At 36.5% G+C, this 20913-nt stretch overlaps 1 protein-coding gene across 8 annotated transcripts in view; it reads left to right on the top strand.

Moving 5' to 3' along the window:
• Window positions 1-20913, top strand: part of kank4 (KN motif and ankyrin repeat domains 4) — a 54166-nt gene that overhangs the window by 4873 nt on the left and 28380 nt on the right. For 2 of the 8 annotated variants that reach the window (XM_083565905.1, XM_083565908.1), the window contains exon 1: window positions 17440-17549. The exons of 4 other annotated variants lie outside the window; for them this stretch is intronic. The gene's annotated coding sequence lies outside the window, so the exon portion shown is untranslated. Of the gene's footprint in view, window positions 1-17422; window positions 17550-17570; window positions 17735-20913 lie in introns of those variants that run through there. 2 more of the 8 variants (XM_083565901.1, XM_083565903.1) reach the window with 2 other exon arrangements.

The following is a 20913-nucleotide window of genomic DNA, read 5'->3' as shown; positions in this document are numbered from 1 at the left end:
GTTTAAAAGAAAAAAAAATTCTCCATATTTCAATGTTGTAATAATGAAAAATGTAATACAAAAGCAATTGGAATAGTCTAAGAACTGATAAACACTTGCATCCTTAATAGTGTATTTCTTACTGCTGTGATTGAGTGAAAAGCCCAATATAGGTACATTTCAAATAAGATGTTACATAAAACGTTTCCACTATGTCTGATAAAAAAAAAACACTGCACATGTGTGATAGGAAATACAGGATGCGGTTGTGTCCCACTGAGGAGTCATGTGTGTGAGTCTCATTGTTAGCGTAGCAAAGGGCAATGAACAATGCTACTGTACTGCAAAGCTTCATGGTGGCCCTTCAGTGCAATTGTGAAACACAGTAAAAAACTATTCTTGATTGCACTGGGAATTCTCATATGTGCACAAAGAGTGTTTATGTTTTCTTAAACTGGAATCGCAATAGGGTTGAAGCTTGCACTGGTGCCACTCTAGTGGGTGTTAAGGCACTCATTGACTGAGGAGGCTTTCTGTTGCAGAATGGAATGTGAGGCTCTTGAATGTCACATGTGATCATCTGTAGGGGTTATCATCAGTGTCCTGTTTCTTTGTGAAGGACATTTCTCAGGATACAAATACAAGAACAATAGATGACATCACTGTTACACCTCCCAGTAGATTTGTTTTACTTATGCGCATTAAGCATTAACAATACAGCTGAGGAAGCACATGGATAAACAATACAGTTTCATGATTTTCACCTTCATCTTGTTTAAAAAAATGATTTTAGGTTAAGGTGAAGTGTGGGAGTTTGTAGTTCCAATGTTTTTTGGAGAATCACTCAGAGATCTTTTAGATAAGGTTTGCCATAAACAATTATCCAATGTATTGAGTATTGGTAAGTCTGAGCCAATGAGATTTTATCCTTCACTGTCTTCATCTGTCATGTCAAATTGGAAGACTTTCACAATATTCAAAAGGTTAAATGCAGTTTACATTGTACACTAGGTGAATCCAGTGCAATTTAATGTGATTAGGATCATGTGTGCATGACAGAGCTGTACCGAACTCTAGCCAAACAGGATCATATCTGTTCCACCACTGTTTCAAACATTCCTGAAATGGAAGAAAGACTGGCATAGACTGAACACAGCAGTGCAATTTAACTGCTACTAATATTGTTGCTAAAGCATGTCTTTTTTCCACATGCTATATACAATTCATACAGTTTTTATTTAGATATATTTTATATTCAGTAGCCAATAGAGATTGAGGTTTTCTTAGTTATATGTATTTTTTATTTAACCAGATATATCACACATTCAGCTTTGTTATGTTTAGAAGGTTTGCTTATGTTTTATGTTATACTTCACCCAGGAAACCTTACATCTGCATTTCTGACAAGTATAGATGCCATATATTTCTGTCCACAATGTTAACTAATGACCAATCGGAATGATGCCAAGACAGCAACGTAGAAGGGGATTTGAGAATAGGAGTTTTAGCTTGTGTGAGGTAAAAGAATGTTGATAAGCTGTAGAGCGTATCAGCAGATCGACTGATATATCAGTATGTCACCAGTGCATGTGGTGGAGAGTGTTTGCTTTTTAGAATAGTTGTACCCAACAATGTCCTGATTTTGTAGGAAATAACAAGGACTTGTCAATACTAGTAAACTAGTCCTGTGTTAGTATGTCAATATAAAACATATATTAACCTATTAGAATGTGTACATTAATGTAAAATCAGTGATTTGCCTTATAGCCTGCAAACAGCTGAGTAATCAGGTTTAAGAATTTAACATCTATTTTTTTTTTTTTTTATAAATCTAATAGCACCCCAGTCTTAATAATGTCATACATGTCATAAGAAAATACAGAACAAAATGTTCCTTATATTTGATGCCATAACAGCTTGTCCCATGCTAATTTGTGCTCAAGTTCACACATCCTATATGCCAGATGCCAATCTGTTAATTGTCATTGCATGACATTTATTTTCTACCACAGCAACAGATAATACTGGTGTCCAATAGTTACGATTAAAAAACATGCTATTTTCATTATCATGGTAACTGTCTTAATGTTTGATACAGTTTACATTTTGGTAGCATGTTAGTTTTTTCTCTTCTCTTTTTAGCAAACATAATAGCAGATTAATGTGTTTCATTAATGGAACCATTAGACTATCATAAAATGTGGCCATATTGGAAAACATTCTGCTGGCCTTAAGACATATTAGGATCTTAAAGTACTAACCATTATCATTTATGAAAAGTGTTATAAATAAACTGAGAAACTGAACTGTACCTTGTCATATGCTGAAACTTGGGCTAGCATGTCAAAATAATCAAATATTGAAATTTTTGTTTGATGATTTATGTAGTGATTTTTTTATGTAATATACACTCACACACACTATATGGACTAAAATTATTGTGGACACCTGACCATAAGATTACATTTTTAATTTATTTTTAAACATCCTATTTCACATTTAGTCTCCATTTGCTGTTATAATAACATCCACACTGCTGGGAAGATGGCCCACTAGATTCTGAAGTGTGTTATGAGACTTGTGCTTATTCAGACACCAGGGCATTCGGAGAGTCAGGGACTGATGTAGGGTAAGGTGGCCTGGAGTGCAGTCAGCATTCCAGTTCATCCCAATGATGTTTAACAAGGTCTTCCACTCAAACCAATGTTAACCATATGTTCATGGAGCTGGCTTTGTGCACAGCATCATTGTCCTGCTGGAATAGATTTGGGTCTTCTTGTTCAATTGAATGGAAAATCCGCATCCAAAGACATCCTGTACAATTTTGTGCCTTTAACTTTGTGGTAACAGTTTGAGAAAAAACACATATAGCTGGATACCCATTCCATTTGTCCATGTATTACAGGTTCATCTCAATAAATTAGCATATAATTAAAAATGTTAGTTATTTTAGCAATTCAATACAAACAGTGAAACTCGTATATAATACAGATTCATCACACACACACACACACAGACATACATTTCAAGTGTTTATTTCTTTTAATGTTGATGATTATGGCTTACAGCTAACGAAAACACAAAATTCAGTATCTCAGAAAAAGTTCATTATTGGAGACTCGTGGTGTCACACTCTAATCAGCTAATTAACTTAAAACATCTGCAAAGGTTTCCTGAGCCTTTAAATGGTGTCTCAGTCTGGTTCAGGCTACACAATCATGGGGGAAGACTGCTGACTTGACAGTTGTCCAGAAGACGATCATTGACACCCTGCACATGGAGGGTAAGACACAAAAGGTCATCCCTTAAGAATCTGACTGTTTACAGAGTGCTGTATCCAAGCACATTAATAGAAAGTAGAATAGAGGGAAAAATGTGATAGAAAATGGTGAAACGAAGCCCATTCAAGAATTTGGGGAGCTTCACAAAGTGTGGACTGCAGGTGTAGTCAGTGCTTCAACAGCCTCCACACACAGACGTATCCATGGGCTATAACTGACGCATTCCTTGTGTCAAGCCACTCCTGAACCAGAGACAACGTCAGAGGTGTCTTACCTGGACAAAGGACAAAAAGGACTGGACTGTTGCTCAGTGGGCCAAAGTTGTCTTTTTAGATAAAAGGAAAGAAAATTTAGCATTTCATTTGGAAATCAAGGTCCCAGAGTCTGGAAGAAGAGAGGAGAGGCACAGAATCCAAGTTGCTTGAGGTCCAGTGTAAAGTTTGCACAGTCGGTGGTTTGGGGATTCATGTTAGGGGATTCTGTGTCAGCACAGCCACCTACCAGGTAGTTTTAGAGCACTTCATGCTTCCCTCTGCTGACCAGCATTATGGAAGATTTGACACCTGCCCACACTGCCAAAAGCACCAAAAGTTGGTTAAATGACCATGGTGTTGGTGTGCTTGACTGGCCAGCAAACTCACCAGACCTAAACCCCATAAAGAACTTTTCTAGGTTAAGTATGTAACCCTAGTTCCCTGAGGGAACGAGACGCTGCGTCGAAACGCTTTGGGAACACACCTGAGTATTCACGCTCTTAAATAATGTGTGTAATAAGTCAAATATTTGACGCTGGCCATCACCGATGGGGTGACGTCACGACCAGGAGTATAAAACGCATATGAGTGAGGGCAGTGCCAGCTTCTGTAAGGGAAAAGGAAGCGCTGCAGGGACGCTGGAGGTGTGGCATAGAGACACAGTGTCTCGTTCCTTCAGGGAACTAGAGTTACATACGTAACCTAGAAACGTTCCCTTTTAGAAACTCGAGCTGCATCGAAACGCTTTGGGAACAAGTGTCCAATCATGCCAGACTGACCAGTCCTTGCCTAGTGTGTGTCTGTCAACACAGCTAAAGGAGGACTGAAGGGCTAGGAGTGGCTCTGCGGTCTAGGTTATAGAACTGCACAAAGGTCAGCGTGGTGGACCAACCCGCAGCTTTACATATGTTTTGGAGGGGAACTCCAGAGGACCAAGATTTTAAGGCAGCCACACTCTGGGTGGAGTGAGCTCTGACCCCGAAGGAAACGGGGAGACCAGAGGACTCACAAGATGATGTGATAGCATCAACAATTCACCTGCTCAGAGTATGCTTATTAGCAGGAAGGCTTCTCTTGGTAGGGCCATAGCAGATGACCAGCTAATCGGTCTTTCGCCAAAGAACCGTTCTGTGGATCTAGGTGTCCAGTGCGTGGTTCAGTTTCTCCTGGTCTGGGGCCTGGAATGGAGGAGGATAAAATGCCTGTAATCTTACAGGTCGTGGGATGACTGAGGGCACCCTGGGGATGTAACCTGTATGGGGGTACAGAAAGGCAGTGACCATACCCGAGGTAAACTCCAGGAAGGAGGGGGCCACAGAAAGGGCCTGCAGGTCCCCTACCCTCTTAATAGAGCAGATGGCCAACAAGAACGAGGTCTTGATTGAAAGGTGCCTTCAAGATGCCTTGGCTAGAGGCTCGAAGGGGGGCTCAGAGAGAGCCCCCAAAATGATGGCCAGATCCCACCCAGGCACTCTAGGTCATACTGGGGGCCTCAGCCTCCGGGTGTCGTGGAAAAAACGCATTAAAATTGGGTTTCTGCCGAGAGATTGCCGGCCACAGGAGCAACGCCCGGGGACTCCCAGCACAGGGTCAAGAGATAGTAACCGGGGGTTTCTCTCCAAACATCTAAGGCATGTAGGCATCACTGTGTGACCTTGATGGTGCAGAGGGGGTTGCCCCTCCGTGAGAACCCACGAGTCCTGAACTGAATAGAGTTGCGCTCTACTGTGTGCAGGACTTACTGAGACACATCTGAAAGAGCTTTTCAAGCTGCCAGAAAGTGCCTTAGTCTCTCGAGACCGACCTCCGGTGTGCCTGTTTCTTATTCTCCTGAAACCTTTTGAACACCGAGCTTACGGAGTTGCCGAAGAGGCCAGAAGGGGTAAGCGGGGCATCCAGCAGTACGGCCTTGTCTCTATCAGACATCTATGACAGAGAGCTACAGGTGCCTTTCTGTGGACACCAGGGCAGCCATAGACCGGCCAATGGCCCTCTTTAGTGGGTCTGAGAATCAGATCTGCTGTACGGCGAAACTCATCAAAATGGCTGCCCGGGGCACCTCCCACATCCAACTCATGCAGCAGGTCAGCCTGATATGTCTGCAACACCACCAAGCATAGGCTTTAACCCCGAGTGCTGATGTATTGCGTAGGGGCTTCGTGGGTAATGTTGGGGTCTTAAGGGAGGAGGTGATTCCCGGAAGAGAGGTGGGTGGCAAGTATCTTTTCAATCCGTGGCATCGCCTCATAACCATGTTCTATTTGCCCCATACTGTGGGAATACACAGTAGAACTAGGGGTGAAGATCAAAGTACAGTATCTTGTAAATTCAAAACACATTAACCAACCAGAAACATGACAATTGTAAAATAAGAAGCACCAATTACTTAAAATGGAAAGAGAGGAACCTCACTGATAATGTAACATTAATATGAGTTTGAATGCTGAGAAAGCTGCCTGAAAAAAGGTGGGTAATTCATACTGTCTCAGCAGAGAGTATGATGCCCAATCAGAGCCTGTGTTTTCTGTTTTGCATTTGTTGATGTGTTTGAGAGTTTATAGTCATTTGTTGCTTGTTATGTTTTTCTGAATGGTGTTCGGTTTTGGGGTCTGTTAATGAGTTAAAGGGGCATCATTCCAAACCCTACGTTTAGACATGAATTAGTGGAGGAGGTAGGTTTTAAAGATATCAGCTTTAGTGTAATCTTTGTTTTTTAGAAATGCTGCAAACGTTTCCAGGGTTTTTAAGCTTTTCCAGTTTAATGACAGATGTGCTGCTTGGGTGGAAAAAACAGGAAACGTGTTAAAATGTGTTACTTTGTCTTGTCATTGAACTCAGTTCTTCTATACAATCATCTGTCCAGTTCTGGGGGATTATTTATTCATCATCTATTCATCACCTTGCTTTTGTCAGATATTCGTGGTATTTGACTGATCTGTACTGGAAAAAAATCTTAAGTCAAAAACAGTAGAACTCCACGCTTAGTTAACACACGGAGTTAAGCCCGACTGTAGCTCTTGTAATTCACAGTAATATTCCACAGCTGTTTTAACAGTCATTAAACGTCATTATGTTGGGTTTGCTTGCATATAAAACACCAGAGAGATGCTCTCTATTTGGCCTCATTAGACTCACTGCAGCATTGTGAACAGTGAGAGGCTTCTGGCGAGAAGGCTGTATCTGTGGCGTGAGTGATGTCATAGTTGTAAACCCTGTTCATTTAAAATTAACATCATAGCAGGCAGTGCCCAAGGCTGGAAGTGAACTTCTGCTGTTGGTTTGCAGCAGAAGGGCTTAGCATGGACACTGATTAGTAACTAATGGAAGAGGATAAGCCTATGTGATTACACTCATGAATAGGGTGGCAGCACTTTCAGAGCAGTTTCAATACATGTCTTAGCAGCCTTTGCACTGTTCTGCACAGTATTTCTCATATTATATAAAAAGAAAATGAAAGAATATAAGTTATTGTGTCATTCAGATGATTCCCAAAGGAAATGAGAAATTAACTGCACAGGCTCAGTTCCATTCTTGGACTATGACACTGATTTTTAGAAATTCAATACTTTCAGAAGCACCGAATTACCACGAGTCTGAAAACAAACACTGCAGACCCACTTTTTATGTTATATTATTAATAATAATAGTAGAAAATGTAAAAGGAATGTGTTTAGTAACAGTGGTAATAATTTTAAAGAAATAATTTTCCTTTCCGGGGTCTTTGCCCTACTTTCTCATAGACTTTCCATTTCCAGTGAGATTACAACTGTTGTTTGTCATTAAAAATGAGACCTCACTTCACCTTTCGGTTCTAGTAGGAGCATCTGCGCAGCTTGAAGCTGTCAACTCATCCATACAAATTTGTGGCAAAGTGGGGGAATGCAAGGCAAGCAAATTATAACAATAATAAAATAGATAAAGAAGAATCCAATGCCAAAAATGCACTTAAGAAAGAAGCAGTGATAAGAGTGAGCCAGGAAATATGGGCAGAGCCCAGAGTTAGAAAATAAATGTTTAAAAAAAATTTTACATATACAACCTGGACTTAAAAAAACATGTCTCATTGCAGATCACCTAATTTACTAAAGCTTCTAGTGCTTATTTAAAGAAGTGTGTCATGGTGAAGAACTAATCTACCCATCTGCCCTAACAAATCACATTTCCCTGTCACATGTCTAGAAGCAAGAGTGGCATGGGAAAAACTCCCTGAAATTATATGAACCTTGAAAGAAATCAGGCTTAAAAAGGAAACCCACCCTCATCAGACTAATGGTTATGCAATTATAAATAATTCCCTTCTATTATTGTGTACTACTGTATATGGTCAAAAAGCACAGCTGTACAAACAGAAAATTAATTATAGCTTTAATATAAAGTCTATTTTGTTGAAGTAATGAACTGTTATGAACTCACTGATGGAAACTTGAGTGCAAACCTCCTTACAGTAGCCATAGCAATTGTAGCAGAGAACCATCAAAGCAAAGCCATTTATATCAATTGTAGCCTAAAGCCATTTTAATGGTTTCTAAGTGGTACCATTCACAATGAACTTATGTATCTTTAAGATGCCATGTGGGGCCATCCTCAGCAGTGATTTCCAAATTATGAGAATTCCAATCAGGACCTCACGATAGATAAGCCCAGCCTGGAGGGCAGACAGGGTCAGAATCACTGGTATCTCAGGTTTATTGCCATATGGGCTATGCTACTAAACACTGTGAAGTAAATAAACTTACTTATTGTCTTGCTATCTGTTTCCGATTCTGATTCTGTTTTGTGACTTTGCTTTGTTTGTTCTTTTATTAATAATCCATCTGCATCTGCGTATTTCCCAATTACTGATTCCTGACAAAATGAAAACAGTTTTTTGGGGAAGTGTGTGTGTGTGTGTGTGTGTGTGTGTGTGTGTGTGTGTGTGTGTGTGTGTGTGTGTGTGTGTATATATATATATCAACCCAGAAACTGCATGAAAAAACATAGATAAAAGTGCCTACACTAGGTGTGTTTACATGAAGCATTGTAATCAGTTTAAAAGTCCTATCCGAATGAAAATGCTTCATATAAACACATCAATCAGAATATTAATAACCAAACTGAGTGAAATTGTAATCGGTTTTAGAGGGGTGTTCAGGACCTCAGGATGGATAAGCCCGAACTGGAGAGCAGACAGGGTCAGAATCACTGGTATCTCAGGTTTATTGCCATATGGAGGAGTTGTTTATTATTAGTGTTTAAACCACAATATTATGTCATTTAAAAACTGCTAAATAAAAATTAGCTAGGTAAAATTATCTTTACACTCCAGATTTAACATTCTTCTAAAACATATAAAAGCACCACATCATTTTACATGCTGATTGGATTTTTAGACATTTTTTTTGACATTTAGAGTTTAAAACACAACAGTTTTAATACATCCCTTTCCTTCCTGACATACAAACAGTTCAAACATTGGTATCTGGAATTGTCAAAACGAATCTCATATTTTGAAGAATGTTCTTACTTAGAATATACATAGTTGTATATATTCTGTATTCTGTCGCATAATTTCCAACCAAAGTTAAACAGGGATGTGTTTCCCTACATCTGCGTTAGATACATTTGTTATGCTGAAGTCAGAATATTATTTGTCAGTCTTAATTTTTTTTAAATGTCCCAGCTGCAATTTATCTGCAAAAAGAATGAACCCGTGTGTCCTTTTCCATAATGCATTAGTTAGCCTTATTTTTAAGAAGTAACTATTTATTCTTGTTCACGAGCTGACAAAATGGTATTCTTTTCACACCATCGAACTAACTACATTGTCAATACATATTTCAAAAGCTGCTGAGTATTGTAGAAGCAATAAAAAACAAGTGGCCTGCCTGTAGAAAAAAAACCCTCATACCTTCCAACTGCAAGAGATATCACAGCCCATAGCTGGAAAAAATATTTAGGAGAGATTAAGTGTTTTTTTATTGCACATATATTTCACGTCAGATTTACCCACACTGATATTTAGACCTCAGAATTCAGATTATATAAGCACTGCAACTGGAAAAAGTTATAGAGTTTTGTTAAAAACAAGGCGTGTCTCTGTTGACCACAATTCTGTCATTGCATGTGAGTCCAATTTTCTTGCATGAGATGTACAAACGGCTGTTGGGAAATCCCTGGTTACTATCTTACCAGTTGTTATATAATATTTCCCTTTAAATTCGGCAGTGTGAATACATGCAAAAATCAATGGAATGCCATTTTAAATAAATATTAAATCTTTCAACATGACATTAGGTTACAATTTAAACATGGCACAGTCAAATGCAAGTGCAAGTTAAATATAGTATGATATGGATAGCCATTACTACACCAAGCTTGTCACAAAGTATTTTATTTCTTTTATACCCCAGTAACTATAAAAATAAATGTTAATTTAATAAAAGTCCATTTGATAGTTAGTTTTTTTTCTCTCTCTACATTAATGATATAAAGGCCACTGTGTAATGGTAGCAAGAATTGTTCAAATTCCACCTTCCTGAAGATTACCTGTGTTAGATTTCTCACTGTTTGACAGTAATAAAGTGCTGACATTCGAGACTCATTCCATTAATGCCTTTTAGTTAAAGAGCATTCTCCTACTTTTTTTTGTTGTAAAAATCTGCTTTACACCATTGGAGTAAATGCTATTAATAATGTAAATGGATTTCAGATCTCTTAACTACAACAAATTTTATTACAATATTGTGATTACTACAGCTACCCGCATGTATACGGAACTTCAGTATAGTGTTTCGTTTGACACGTCTGATTTGTAAATGATTTTGAAAATCATTAGCAAGAGTTTCTAAGTAGCAGTTAGGCTTAATAAAATGTGAGCAGATAGATCCGAAAGATGAAAGAAAGTCCACATGACATTTATTGCCTGATTTTGCCATATTTCCCATATTTGATTTTGAAATGCAAGACTATGAATATTTTCTTTATTTTCTTCTATTTTTGTATTTTTTTTTTTAAAGCGTATTTTGAATGCATTTAGAGAAAACTCTTTTTTAAAAACATTCTGAAAAAGAAAAATCTGGCTTTTTTGTATAAGTCAAGTTTATAGCGAATCACAAGGCCTAAAAGCTAAAAAACAAACAAGACAAGACAATAGACTCATAAAATAAAAGTAAAAGAGAATAAAACATAGAACAATGTTTAAACAATGGTTGAAGACCCACCTTTTCCTGCCAGTTATTACCTATTTTCCCTGTTTGTTTTATGTATTGCTGTGCTATAATTCCTCCTAACAGAGTTTAGGCTGGTGGCATCCTAAGTCTGCAACCTAATGAACCAGTGCTGATTTATTCATTGATAGAGACTTCAAAGCACTTTTGTACATCACTCTGTTAAAGGGCGTCTCCTGCTAAATACCGTAAATGTAATTGCACATGTAAATGAATGAATATTGTAAAGAGACTGAAATTAAGTATAAAGGAAAAAAACTTAAATAAAGAACCGAATGAACTAAAAGAAAGCCCACATAAACCAACTCTAAATAACCTTTAGTTTTCTCATAACTAAACCTGCATTTTTTAACAAATTCTCTCTGATTGCTGCTCTTAGAGTGTTGTCTTTTATTGTTTGCAGATTATTTGCATTTATTCTACCTTAATATATGGCATGAATATACATGATTTATCTGCATGTCTTATTATAATCCTCGTCCATGAAACATGGTTTAAAGCATGTTTAAGCAAGACTGGTCTTCATATGGGTTGCATTTAGATGCCGCTTTATTGTAGAAATAGAAAAGTCATATTGCACATGACTCCTAAGAGATAATATTTATTTATTTATTTATTTATTTATTTATTTATTTATTTATTTATTTATTTTTCCAATGAGTGAGTGACCTTGGTAATTCTGTGCTTCTCTGATATTTTAGAGTGAGATGGAGGTTTAAAATATCATATTCATTCTTCATTCCGTGAGCTCTACCTCTCTTGTATGTGCATGCTTGCCACTGTGATTCACGCTGTACCATTACATTTAAACCATCAATATAAATGAAATTTCCTAAACACATAATGGCAACAAAATAGTATATAAATTGTTATTTAAACTGTTTACAGTAATTTTTAATCATAAGGTTTGATTTATATAAAATAATTATTAAACAGGAAAAAAAATAGTGTACAAAACCTTTCAAAAATGCCTTTGTTGTCTTTTAGTCCTACTCTACGTATATGTTAGTTATTTATCAGCAAACTACAAAAAACTGTTCAGACTCAGCTGCTTTCTTTTTCAAAACAGGTGCGTCATTCATCACGAGCACACACGCACAGAAACGTTCTGCATTTAATCACCCATATGAAGTAAATTTTGTGCACACGTTTCTAAGGTTTTCTTGGTGAAACATCATGCCATCTCTGGGAAACAATCCCAAATATTATCTCTGAAAAGTTTTGCATCTTATCAAATCAGATTCCAAAGAAATGCACACATGCCTGATAAGAGCCAGTGACCCAAGTTCAAGCTAAAGTAGTGCCAGGTGAGGAGGGAAAACATTACATTAAAGGAATGCAGTTTTCCTGCAGCTGCTACCTCTTAAACATTCTTCTGTCTGGGAGATCTAAAGGGTGGAGAGATTCACGGTTGGAGGCGTCTTGCTGTTGAAAAATTCAGATAACCATAAAAAAACAGAAAAAAAAAAGAAAAAAAAAATAGGAGACGGCAGATCAAAGAGGGATGGGAGTGCAGTATTGTTTTTTTTCCTCTAGAGGAATGAAGGAAGGCAGAATGTAAGAGCAAAGGCCCACAGAGGGAGAATTTCCTGTTTAAAATATGTGGAACATTCGATACATCTCTTAAGCATTAAAAGATGTGGAAGGATGCCAATTTCCCAGGTTGAAGTGTCTGTTGTTTTAAAAATTTTCTTTCACAAAAAAACTGGGTAGAAACGTTTACACATTGGGTTTTCAGTACTAACTCAATTTCAGAAAAAAGAAATAATAATAATAATAATAATAATAATAATAATAATAATAATAATAATAAAAAACCCATTTGTTCGACTGTGATAGACATTTACATTTACATTTGCGGCATTTAGCAGAAGCCCTTGTCTAGAGCGATGTACAAAAGTGCTTTATTGTATACCTTAGAGCTTTGGGGCATATAGCATTTGTATATTAAATATAAAGACAGTAATATTTTTCTACTTTGGTAGTAGGACTTATTAATGCATCTTATTGCTTATTTTTCAGTTTTAGCAAATGATATAGCACAAATACAAGTCATAAACAGACAAAATGCCAAAAGCAAGCCCCCCAAACAAGGTCACCATGCTACATACTTATAATAATAATAAATCAATACTTCATAGACCCACTGTCTGCACTTAGACTATGTGTTTGTTTTGCAGAAATTGATTCTATTGTGATTCTGATCATTTGCTATAAAATAAAACCTTGGATGAGTATTATTTTGAACGTTTTCAAATTTGAGGAAAAAAAACAACCCAAGCATCCGTGTAATTTACTGTTTTTTCTAGTGTGCCCCGTACATCTACATATTCACAGTGTAAACATGAACAAATCTTGTACCAATGATCCTCTATTGCACTTGTTGCAGTTCTTTTGGTAATAATGACTGATGATTGCACAACATCTAAGAGGTTAAGAAAATCAATAAAATATCATTTTATATCTGTGAAATAAAGTGTTTTTAAATCTTGGTTAAAAAAAAAAGGTGAAAAGTTTAAACACCTTTTGTAACACATACATCAGAGCCCAAAATAGCAATGCTCACATGCCTTTCACACTTTTGGGTGCTCTGCTTTATTTATTCTGTGTGTGCCTATAGTATTGATTTGTTTACATTTCTTTCTTTACACGTGCCACATCTTTATGTGGGCTATATGTTTTACTATTTAGTTTTTTTTTTATTGGGTCTTTTTTGTGTATCATACAATACCATTTCTCCATGTGCAGTCCATCATTTGATGCAGGTTTTCATCCCTCAAATAAATAAATCAAACCAGAGAAAGCAACACACATTTACACATGTGGTGTCCCCTAAATGGCCAGATCATTTTTATGTGCTTTTTTTTTTAACATTCATCAGCTTGGGGGTATTGTTGTTTTTTCCCTTAGCATGATAAGCACAGTTAAGGTTTTGCTCTATTTTGCTTGGCTAAAGTCAGAACACTTTGAGGAATATGCTACGATGAATGCCTTCCAAAACTGTACAGCCCAGTTGGACTGCATTAATTTCCAAATAATGTTGTGCCAAGTGTAGCTTCCCTAAGACTGATTGAAGCATTGTTAGATTAATTGAACACAGTAGAAAGCAAACTAACCCCAATTTCATTAATTTCATTGATTATTTTATTAAACATTTGTAATTAAGTCCACATTAGATGTTGCTGAATTAATAAAAAAAAAAAATGTCAATACAAGGAACAAAAAATAATATTTAGATTTTGTTTTAACCCCTTATGCATATTCTCGGTGTGATCACACATGACAATTCAACTAATTAAATGAATACTGCAGTCAGAATTAGGTGACTTGCTCCTCTGCTAAATTTATAATAAATAATTTGCTTTGCAATAACTTAAAGCATTACATTATTGAAAACAACACAGACTCCTGCAATATACCTATTACTTATATTATAATAAGTAACTATGCCTTGTTCCTAAAGCTGCGTTTGTTTTCTTTGAAATGGCTCATTTAACAAACTAATGAGGGCAGGCAATTAACCGCAAATGAAAGTTTTTCATTTTCTTTTGTTTTTTGGTGTTTTTTGGGAAATGTTTGGAGATACATTGCTAAGTGACAATAAGGCTTGTTCATTGGCCTGATCACCATATCAGTCTCCTAAGCCAGACTTTCAGCTTTATTAGCTATATTAGCATCTGATACATTCATCAGGCCAAGAACTGTTTGATTTGCAATCACACACTGATTTGCAATCTGGTTCTTTTCAAGGTTTTTTTCTCATCAACTCATTGTATTTTTCTTTGTAACTGTCACCTCTGAATTGACATCTAGAATTGACATCTAAAATGTATATTTATAATAAAGCTGCTTTGTGACAATGTTCATTGTTAAAAGTGCTGTACAAATACTGAATTTTCACTCTGGAATCTAGTGCCACAGATGTGCATTTATGTGGAAGTATAAATCAGACCTCAACCTTTTTGAATTAAAGGTTGTGGTCAGTAAATATACAGAAGACCTCACATGGGTGAAAAATCAGAGGTACAGACTGTGTGTGTGTGTGTGTCTGTGTGTGTGTTGTCCCCTTACTGCATAAAGCCAATTGTCTTTTAACAATTGACAATTGACTGTGTATTGTTAACAACTGATCACATATTTGGTAGTGGCATGCAGTAGAAAAATAAATCTTCAGTCCATTGTCACAATTGTTCCATTGTTAGTCAGTTTAAGGTGAAGTGTGAATTTTGTGCACAAAAAGTAAAAATCATACATAATTTATAATGTGAAATAAACAAATAATGATGTGAAGAAATAATGTGAAATAAGAAGGAATTGGTAGATTACCTTAGTTAAGCTCAGACAAGAACAGAATTTTTTTCAAAAAGATGGAAAATCCATATAGAAAAATATGATGGAAAAAAGATGGAAAATCTATCTTTTGACAAAAACAAAACAACAAAACATGGTATGGTCAATCAAAGAATTAAACCCAGCTCTGAAATTACACTATATATATATATATATATATATATAAGGCTAGAAGTCAGGTGTTGACCTCTGCTGGAAAAGAAGTGCAATGTCCTGGGCTTTTGTGACATAATGACAGCACTTTACTTCGATGAACATTTTAGATACATGTAAAAGATTGGATTAAACATTACTACAGAGTAACTATGTATGGACTCTGTGTGTGTGTGTGTGTGTGTGTGTGTGTGTGTGTGTGTGTGTGTGTGTGTGTGTGTGTGTGTGTGTGTTGTAACATCTATATTTTCCATGCTAATTAAACTTACATCAAGACTTCCTCACAAAAAAGATTTTACCCATGGGACAATCACATCACCGATACACACACACACACACACACACACACACACACACACACACACACACACACACACACACACGCACACACAGAGAAGTCTTTTATTTTGTCAGGCTGATGACGAGGTGGCATCTTGAGAGTGTTGTGCTCATATCCCCATTTTTCTTGAACCACATAGCGTTCAAATAAAGAAATAACACATGAACAGCCACGGGAAGTATTTTGTGGTTGGGGAAAATAGAGAGTATTATTAAAAATAATGAATATAACAAATATGTCTGCACCTAGGAATTAAGGTCATCTACATATAATATTGTATAAACATATTCATATTTATAAAGTGAATATTTTATGTTACTTGTGTTCCAAAAATGGCTAACATGCAAAAGTGCACATATCCTCAGTTAGGTGTGTAGGTCAAACATGAATCATAGGGTTTTACCACTTCAATGCTCCAGGGGCATGATATGATTAGGTGTGTTTGTAGGGATTGGATTAGCCTTAGAGTGGGTCTAATATGAAATTTGGCAAAAAATAATATGTTTAAATAAAGAATTAGTATACACTATTTGGATGAAGTTTATGGACACCTGGCCATATGATTGGTATGTGCTTTTTAAACATCTCATTTCACATTTTGTACACATTTTCTGTTATAATAATCCCCAGTATTCTAGGAAGATGTCCCACAAGATTTTATAGTGTGGTTGTGGATATGTGTGGAAACTACAGTAAGTTCCCTTTTTTTTTTTGATAAATCAATAATACAAAAATTGGTCTGTTTATAACACCATAACATACTGAAATGTTGGGTTCCTATTACACTTTTCTAGATTCCATCTCAGTTTTTCACTGTGTGGGTGGAATTTTTTTTCATTAGCTTTGGTCTCTGGATTGTTGCTCTGATTCAGTGATGGCTGTTTAAACTTAAGTTACCCTAAGGGCCTTATCGTCCTCTCTCACACAGCACTTTTCCTCAGGAAGCCTGTTCAGACCTCCCTTTATCTCAATTTCTCTCCTGCATGCCTCTCTCTGTCCCTGTGCCTCTGAACACAGCTGGACACTGAACATCTCACATGTTAATTCCATGCATTCTTTCCCTCTTTTCAATTGTTTCCCTTCTCCTGGCTTCAGGTTTTTGGTTTGCTTTATCTCACATCATGTTCTTCATACTGTATGCTGTCATAGACATTCATAGACATTAGAGTTACAATTTATCTATTTTTCAAATTATTTATAACTAATATTTCTAAACGTTTGCATGTGTCATGTCATGTGCACAACTGAAAACAAAAACACTCAAGCTACAGATTCTTTTACAGAGTATTACAGAGGGTTTTTTTTAAAAAAGAGGAGATTCAGCACATATTGCTGGTTGCCTTACTTAATTAGTTTTTAGCATTTTCCCCAAAAGAACAATTAACACACCACATCTTTTGTGTTCCTACTTTGCATATTACATGATTCACATACTTTTTCTATGTAAATCAGCCTCAACACATCCACTAAGTGCCCCTGCAGTTTATTCTTTTAAACAGTTTTACTTTGGCACTTTAGCACAGCAGAATAAACATTTGCTAAGTTGGATTTCACATACATAATATACTATATAAAATTGTTTTTCCAATTTGCTTGTTTTTCCAGTTTGCTGTTCTCCTCTAGACATGTATTGTAATCTGATTGGCATTTACAAACTGTCCATAGTTTGTGTTATTTTGGCCAGTTTGGTTATGCCCTGTGCTTAAGATTAGAGGTAAGATTTAACATATTTACAGCATTTATCACATTTACAGCATTTAGCACATATCCACTCACATATCTAATCTCTATAAAAAAAAAAAAAAAAACAGGCCCTACATATCCGTGCACAAACAGGCCAAAGTCCAGCTGAGAATACTATTTTTACCTGAAAGCAACCATTAGAAACAGCATATCCAAAATATTCATATGCCAGGGAACAGGGAAAAAGAAGCACTTATTTTACAGGTGTTGAACACAACTAGACTACTGTTCACAGAATACACAGGTATTATTGAAACTAATTATATACATCATGAATGTTAGTGGTGGTAAAAGCAATTTACTTATATTCAGTATCTTTACAACAATGTTTGCTAAAACTTTTTTAGAGTTGAATTATGGGATTATTTACATAGAGAAGAATACATTAACATTTTGAATAATTGAGCTGGACAGCGATGCTGGTCTCTGGTAGGTTTAATTCTTAATTGTTTAAGAAATGTAATCTTAAAACATTAATAACCAATAAATTATATTTATATTGTTGTAAATTAACTATAAAGTGTATAATTCAATGTTTTACATAAACGTTCAAGTGAGGGCAAACATAATTATGGCTTTCAAGTTCAACTTTCAAATTTTATTTGTTACATACACATACATACAGAGTACGACATGCAGTGAAATGCTTTATACGACCGTCCGACATTTAACATTAAAAAAAGGAATTGAATATAAGGATAAAAAATTAAGTAGATAAGGAAAAAAAGGATAAACTATAAAAAAATATAGAAAATATATGTATGTACATGAATCTAGATGGGAATGAATGCATATGGCAGATATTGACAGTACAAATTAAAGTGATTTATTGTGATTGTCCCTAAAGTGTCCATGTGTAGTATGGTGTGGTATAAACTGACACTGTGCTGTGCAAGTTCAGCGTTGAAATGACAGTCCAGTGTTAAGTTGTGTCATATAATAGTGCAAAAAAGTTGTGCATAAACAGTGAAGACGGAGAGAGAGGTCCAGTACTAGTTTTTGATTTTAACTCCGAATGGCCTGCGAGAAGAAGCTCCTCCTCATTCTCTCTGTGTTTGCTTTTAAGAAGCGGAAGTGCTTCCCTGAACGCAACAAATGGCTGAGGTCCTTCACAATCTTCCTGGCCGTGGTCTAACAGTCTAGTTGTTTCCCACTGACTGATACTGAAGACTCTTTCCAAATATTTCACAGTTCCTTATTGAATCTGAAAATCTTGAAAAAAAAGCAAACATTTTTTGAGTGTGCATTATACAAATCCCTTTGTAAATATAATAACATCATTATAGTGTAAAAATTATGTCCCCTGGTGGTCTAGTGGTTAGGATGCGGCCCTCTCACCGCTGCGACCCGGGTTCGATCCCCGGTCAGGGAACCATCCCCAGCCACTCTCAGTGCCGGGCCCAAGCCCCGATAAATTGGGGAGGGTTGCGTTAGGAAGGGCATTCAGTGTAAAACCGTGCCAAATCAAACGTGAGGAGGATCCGCTGTGGCGACCCCTAATGGGAGAAGCCAAAAGAAAGTTTATAGTGTAAAAATTATGCATTATTGATTTAAGTCAAAAAGTTGTATAAATTTTTTTTTACACATTCACTCAAGACCATTTTAATTAAGAGTACACTTGAACAAATCTCTCTCTCTCTCTCTCTCTCTCTCTCTCTCTCTCTCTCTCTCTCTCACACACACACACACACACACACACACACACACACACACACACACACACACACACACACACACGTTTCAGTTCTCTCCAAGAAACTTGCTATAGTTTGAATATCTGTTAACAATACCTGATTGCTCTTAAAGTGATAGAAGTGACACAAAATGGAAAAAGAAAGAAAGTAAAACTAAAAGGTGTAATAATGGTCCAGGCATATTAATAATAACTGCAGTGTGCAGTGCATTGAGGATATTTTAAGACCAAATTTAATGACATTTCAAATTCTAGACGTTTCTCCTTGGCATTTCATTCTCGTTTCCTTTGGTACAATATCTTGACTGTTATCCCATGTTTAGCATGAACAAATATGATCCATTCCAGTTTGGGCGGAAATGAAATGCTATGTTCAATAGGACGTGCCACTGTAAACACACACGGATGATAAAGATCTGGTTGTATAGATAGCAGCAGAGTGTATAGATAGCAGCAGAGGCAGATGCCATACGTGGAACTCTATATGCCATGCACAGGAAACGTGGAGAAATTATATCAGGGAGTGTACTGTAACTGAAATAACACAAAGGGCCACATAGATTGTGGATGTGAATGTGTAATGTTTGTGCTACGTAAAGTAACCTTTCTGATGCACTGGATTTTGGTCTATTTTCTGAACAACACTAGGCTAGTCAACCCATGTGCTCGGTTCCTGCTTTCTCTTCCACTTAAACTCTTGAGAAAACAAGCCTACTGCTTTTGTGTGTGTGTGTGTGTGTGTGTGTGTGTGTGTGTGTGTGTGTGTGTGTGTGTGTGTGTTTGTTTATGTTCATATACTGAGGTGTATTTCTTTAATAAAAGTCAGTGTCAGTAGGGGGAAAGGAATTAATAGGTAGCCTTCTTCCAATTTAGCTGAACCAGCCAGACGCCACAGGCAAGATGAATGAAAATGGGCTTTCATTAGTCAAATCAATCCTCTGGTGCAAAATGCAGTACATGCAAAAAGAGTTCACAATGAGCTCCCCCTCAGGGTATAGTACGCATTACGTTTGTGATAAGTCAGTGTCCCTAAGCACCCCTACGATTCATACATTTACTGATGAGAACCTCAGGAGTTGTGCATGTCCCAGCTGTTCTGCACTCACCACAATCCTTCACTCCAGTCGTATCCTGTAAAAGTAAAACACTGACACCAGCCTATGACTCACTCAGCTGCTCTGTGAAATATAACCACAGCAGAGCCAGCACAGGTCTGGGAATCGACAAATCTCTCTACTGCATGTCTGAATTTAATAACCATCTCGAGATGGAGGAACCTACAAATGGAAAAGCAAAGCATTTCTCTAAAGCATATCTCCTGAAGTCAGCCAGGTTGACTATGACATGGCCGAGGAGAGACTTATGTACTGCACTACAGGATTTATACAGATATTAGCTATTACAGATAAAAGAAAGAAGATAAATTGGTAGAAAAAGAGTGGTCTAAAAAGAGGTTGAACTGTAGAATGACATCCAATGCATGCATGCAAAAATTGTAATGCTTCACTAGTTGCTTGTTTGGGAGACTGATGGATGTTTTTTTTTCCCATTATATGCTAACTGTAGAGATTCATACATTTTTTTTATAGGTTGTTATTTAATTAGATGGTTGGTAAGTTTGTGGAACAGTAGTTCTTGTCCAACAATACTAATTGTATTCCTATTATGTATGTGTATTGTAGTGTATGACTAGTTATTTGTCTACTAATAATAATAATTTATGCTATTTATTCACAAGTTTTAGTTTTATGTAAAGCCTCCACATAAACAATAAAGAAATAAACAACTAATGAAATTAAATAAAAAATAAATAAATAAATAAAAATTTATAATAACAAATATGTAAGTGTAAATGACTGCAGAATAATGATGTGAAAAAAACAGGTATAAATTACTCTAAAAACAAAAATAATAC

Source organism: Silurus aristotelis (genome assembly GCF_946808225.1).
Source record: "Silurus aristotelis genome assembly, chromosome: 2".
Taxonomy (NCBI): Eukaryota; Metazoa; Chordata; class Actinopteri; order Siluriformes; family Siluridae; genus Silurus; species Silurus aristotelis.
The sequence above is the reverse complement of the archived record's forward strand: the minus strand, read 5'-3'. Positions and strand labels throughout refer to the sequence as shown.